Raw genomic sequence first — 6,000 nt, forward strand, 5'->3', positions numbered from 1 at the left:
CTAAATCGCGGTATGAGGGGAGACTGACTGGAAAAGGCACTCTTGGAAGAGACTCAATAATATGCAGGGACGGATATTCTTGGTCTCAAGCACACTACACAGTTCTACAGAACTCTACCTTGGTGACCCCGTATGTCGATGAACACAAGAACAGTCTGCGCTCCAAACATCCAGAGCAGTGCGACGACTGGATTACATGTGAACACATCAGGACTTTCAGCAGTTGGTTGGAAACACGTCTCAGAGGTGACAACACTGTTTGTGATGAGTTGTACTTGTTGTCCAGGGGACCATCTTTGACTGTATTGACTTACAAAGGATACGAGATAAATGGGAATACATTTTACACGATCGCCCAAGATCAAAAGAGCACCAACCAAAACAGCGGTGTCCGCTTTGATGCAGCAACCGAGAGCGGAAAGGATACATATTATGGTTACATAGTGGACATATGGGAACTTGACTACGGACCTAATTTTAAGGTCCCTTTGTTTAAGTGCAAATGGTTCAATCTGTTAGGCGGCGGGGTATAGGTAGACCCACAGTACGGAATGACAATAGTGGATCTGAAAAATCTTGGGTACACTGACGAACCGTTCGTCCTAGCCAATGATGTGGCACAGGTTATCTATGTGAAGGACATGTCTACCAAACCGAGAAAAAGAAAAGATAAGGAAGCGAGTACATCATACGATGAGCCAAAGCGCCACATAGTTCTTTCAGGAAAAAGGAACATCGTGGGAGTGGACGGCAAGACAGACATGTCTGAAGATTATGAAAAGTTTCATGAAATTCCTCCCTTCAATGTCAAGGCTGACCCAAGCTTCCTGATAAACAATGAAGATTATCCATGGTTACGGCGCAATAAGCAAATGACACAAGCGAAGAAAAAGTGAAGACTTTCTCCCGCAACTATTATGATGATATCATGCCAAATTTGTAACAGACGAGTATGCTATGCCAACTTTTTCAGAGTTCATTTGAAAACTATGAATTTAGGTCGAATTTTCTCTATAGGTGCATCTATGTTCAAATTTAAACTATTCAAATTTGAAAACTAATGGCACTAACAGAAAGTTTATATTTTTTCTAAAACTAATGGCACTAACAGAAAGTTTATAATTTTGCTGACCCAAAAGCAAAAAGAATTAAAAAATAAAGCAAAAAACAAAAGAAAATAAATAATACAGAAAACAAAAAAATTGGAAAAAAAATAAAAATAGCAACAATAAGTATTTTGTTCTAAGTAGAAACAAAATAAAATAAATAAAACAACAAAGAAAACAAAAAAAACTAAAAAAGTGTTTTCAAATTTGAAAACTAATGGCACTAACAGAAAGTTTATAATTTTTCTAAAACTAAAAGCAAAAAGAATCAAAAAATAAAGCAAAAAAAATAGGAAATAAATAATGCAGAAAACAAAACAAAAACACTGGAAAAAATAGGGCTCATCCCTATAATATTTGTTATGACTAACTAAAATTACCAAATTGAGTATAATGATAAAACACAGTAATATTAAATAGCAGGAAAAAGATTGACTCAAAAATCAATTTTTATAGTAAAGTTATTCATAAACTAGTGATTCACACAAATTTTAAAAAAAATCAAATTTAAACTATTCAAATTTTAAAACTAATGGCACTAACAGAAAGTTTATAATTTTTGTGACCTAAAATAAAAAAGAAAACACTACAAAACTATAAGTATTTAGTTCTAAGTAGAAAAAAACAAAAAAACAAAAAAGTGCCACCTACTGGGCCCCCACGGCCTGAATACGACTAGAAACCCTACCATGGGCCAGGATTCAGGCCCGCGGGAGGCCCAGTAGGCCCACAGGCACAGATTGAAGTGTTAGGCCCGAAAGCCTGCTTTAGAGAGGAGCTCAAGAGGGAAGGCGCACCGCACCTTATAAACAAGTGCGCTTCCCTCTCAACTAGCGAGGTGGGACTAAATATTTGGGTTCGGGGCAGCACAGGCCTTTGGTCCCGGTTGGTGCTACGACCCGGGACTAATGCCATCCTTTAGTCCCGGTTGGTGCCACCAACCGGGACCAAAGGCCGCCGCTTCCTGCCCTTTGGGCTGCTGAAAAGAGGCCTTTGGTCCCGGTTGGTGGCACCAACCAGGACTAAAGGGAGGCATTCGTCCCGGTTTGTGCCACGAATCGGGACCAATGCTGTCGGTATATAAGCTGGACTTGTGAAAATTTCACAACTTCACCGTCAGTTCGTGCCCGACGCCCCAGCGCTACTCCTCGTCGCCGTCGCCATCATCGCCCTGCCTCCGACGCCATCGCCGTGCCGCCCCTGCCCCCGACGCCGTCGCCGTGCCGCCCCTATCTCCGACGCCGTCACCACGCCGCCGCTGCCTCCGGTGCCGTCATCGCGCCGCCCCTGCCGCCGACCACGTCGTCACCGCGCCGGCCCCTACCCCGCGCCCTAGCCCCTTCCCGCGGCCCGCCCCCGCCCGCCGGCGCCCTTGCCTCCCCAGCCGTCGCCATCGCAAGACGCCCCCGCTATGAGCTGCCGCGCCAGTCCGACTCTGTTTTGATTTTGTATTAGATTAATTTTTTGTTCATATATATATAATTAATATTTGTATGTATGTGGCTATATGTAAGTTCAGAGCATGTTTTTTATTAGATTAATTTCTTATTAGATTTATTACATTAATGTTTTTGTTCACAGCATGTTTTTGTTCATATATGTATTTTTTTGGTTCATATGTGTATTAATGTTTTTGTTGCATATAGTAATTTTTTTCAATGTATATATGTATGTGGTAGCTATATATGCATGATGAGGGGGGTGGGGGTCGATATACCCCCTCCCCGATAATTTCAACATGAGCGGAGGTCGATATACCCCCTCCCCAACAACATGAGAGAGGGACGAGGGGTCGAGAGAACTAAATAAGAAGAAGAAGAGGAGAGGAAGAAGAGGAGAAATAAATAAGAAGAATAAAAAAGAAGAAAAAGAAGAGGAGAAGAAGAAAGGAATAGTGGAGAAGAAGAGAAAATAGAATATATTCTATTTTTTCTTCTTCTCCACTATGCCTTTCTTCTTCTCCTCTTTTTTTTTCTTTTTTTTCTTCGATCTTCTTCTCTAGCTATTCCTTTCTTCTTCTCCTCTTTTTTCTTATTCTTCTTCTTCTTCTTAATTTTTATCGGGAACGAGGGTGTCGAGGATCGCCGAGGGGTCGAGGGTCGGGAACTAGGGTAGAGGGTCGAGGGTCGTTAAGGGGTCAAGGGTCGAGGGTTTCAGGGTCGAGGGTTCGAGGGTTCTATAGGGTCGAGGGTCGAGGGTTCCAGGGTCGCCTAGGGGTCGAGGGTTCCAGGGTCGTCGAGGGTTCGAGGGGTCGAGGATCGCCGAGGGGTCGAGAGAGGTTTCCTAGTGTCAAAGTATTGAAGAAATCCATGCCTTCATCATTAGCCGGAAGTAACCAGGGCATGTTGGTACGAAGTTCTGCAAAGTTGTTCTGGAATGGAGTCCCGGATAGGATAATCCGCCTTTTGGTACGAATTCAGCAAAGGCCTTCCAAATAGCGATATTCGGAAGGCTCTTGCTGAACTTTGTACCAAAAAGCGAATTATCCTATCTGGGACTCCATTCTAGAACAACTTTGAAGAGATTCGTACCATCATGCACATGTTACTTTCGCCTAATGATGAAGACATGGTTTTGTTGAATCCTTTGACACTACGCAACCTCCCGACCCCTCGGCAATCCTCTCGAACATGAGGGGAAGAAGAGGATCGCCGAGGGGTCGAGGGTTCCAGGGTCGTCGAGGGTTCGAGGGGTCGAGGATCGCCGAGGGGTCGAGAGAGGTTTCCTAGTGTCAAAGTATTGAAGAAATCCATGCCTTCATCATTAGCCGGAAGTAACCAGGGCATGTTGGTACGAAGTTCTGCAAAGTTGTTCTGGAATGGAGTCCCGGATAGAATAATCCGCCTTTTGGTACGAATTCAGCAAAGGCCTTCCAAATAGCGATATTCAGAAGGCTCTTGCTGAACTTTGTACCAAAAAGCGAATTATCCTATCTGGGACTCCGTTCCAGAACAACTTTGAAGAGCTTCGTACCATCATGCACATGTTACTTTCGCCTAATGATGAAGACATGGTTTTGTTGAATCCTTTGACACTAGACAACCTCCCGACCCCTCGGCGATCCTCTCGAACATGAGAGGAAGAAGAGGATAAAAAAACAAGAGGAAGAAGAAAAAAAGAGGAGAATAAAGAATAGAGGAGTTCTTCTCCTCTATTCTTTCTTCTCCTCTTTTTTTCTGCTTCTTCCTCTCTTTTTATCGGGAACGAGGGTCGTCGAGGGACATAGATGTAGTGTCGTCGTTGTCGATATATACCCCCTCCCGATAGCTTACTATGATTAGGTAGGTAGTTCTACATTTGGCACTAATATATCCATCTGTCATGTTTGAATAATAATTGCCATGTTGTAAATATTTGTAGAAACTATGGACACCGCCCTAGACGAAGCAAAAGAAGCGTTGTTGAGGGACATAATCACAGAAGGAAGTGATGCCGTCTCGTTGTTTCTCAACGAAACCGATGGTCTGGAAGGAGAGGGTGAACAAGCTGGCTACGGTGACCTAATACCGGTGCAAGAAGAAGAACATGAGGACGGCTCCGGTGACCCAATGTCGGTGTAAGAAGGAGACCGTGATGACGGCTCCGGTGACCGAACCGAGTCCGGCCAGGTATATATACTAGTTAAGCCTGTGCTGACTAGCTGATTGATGCATTCATTGTTTGGTATGTACACATATTAATTAAGTATTTGTTCTTTTTTCTAGCCCTTCGGATCGAGCACAACTTCGGTAAAGAGACGAGGCCCGAAGAAAAAGTTGAGCTCGCATGAAAAGTTTGAGATCATAGCAATCGCGCCCGACGGCCAACCGATTGAACCCATCCGAACAAAGAACGCATTTGTTGCTCAGTGCGGGGTTCTGGTTAGGGACAAGATCCCGATAAGCATCCAGCAATGGTTTAAGCCGGCTACAGAAGACCCTGAGGTGTCTTATGTCAATGATATGCAGAAAAATGATCTTTGGACTGAGCTGAAGTCAAATTTCACCCTACCGCCAGAGGATAATCCAGAGAACCCAGTTAAAGAGAAATTAATCAAGTCTTTTGCTCTTAAGAGGATGGCAGAACTATTCAGGAGGTGGAAGAAAGAGCTGAATAAGTTTGTCGAAAATAATGAGACACTAGAGTTCAAGGGCAGATATGAGAAGATCAGAGATCACTGGCCCGCATTTGTGGCCCACAAGACATCGGAAAAGAGTAAGAAGATGTCGGCGACAAACAAGCAAAATGCTGCGAAGAAGAAGCTTCACCATTGCACGGGGTCAGGTGGCTACCTCGTAGCCCGGCCTAAGTGGTCCAAGACTGAGAATGATCTGGTTGATAAAGGGATCGAACCAGAGACAATTAACTGGCCAGACCATTGCCGGACTTGGTTCTTCGGGGCTGGCGGAACCTTGGACCCTGTAACAGGGAAGTGCATTTGGACGAACGATCAAATGGACATACCAGTCAGGAAGCTTAAGCAGTATATCGAAGCAGCGCAGGAAGGGACGTTCTTTCCAAATAGAGAGAACGACGAGCTCACAATGGCCCTCGGGAATCCTGAGCACCCTGGACGGACACGAGGCACGCCAGGCTCCATTCCGTGGAAGGTTGGGTTTCCGGACGCAGGTGGTTACAAATCCCATGAGAGGAGGAAAAAAGTGCAGCAGACCCAAATGCAGGCGCTGCAAGCAAGGGTAGACGCGATAGAGGAACGAGAAGCAAATCGCAGCAAACATACTGCCGAAGCCTCCCCCGAAGCTACCCCGCCATCTCAGCGCAGAAGCAGCGTGGCTTCCACCGAGCTGCTTCAGCCGGAGCATGCCTTGACGGCTCCTGCCAGCTATCCCGTGGATGCTATCACGGAGTCTCAAAATTGCCACCTTATGACGCAATGGATGAATTTGAAGGTCAA

This window comes from Triticum urartu, chromosome 1A (assembly GCF_056163025.1).
Source record: "Triticum urartu cultivar PI428250 chromosome 1A, HENAU_Tu73, whole genome shotgun sequence".
Classification (NCBI taxonomy): domain Eukaryota; kingdom Viridiplantae; phylum Streptophyta; class Magnoliopsida; order Poales; family Poaceae; genus Triticum; species Triticum urartu.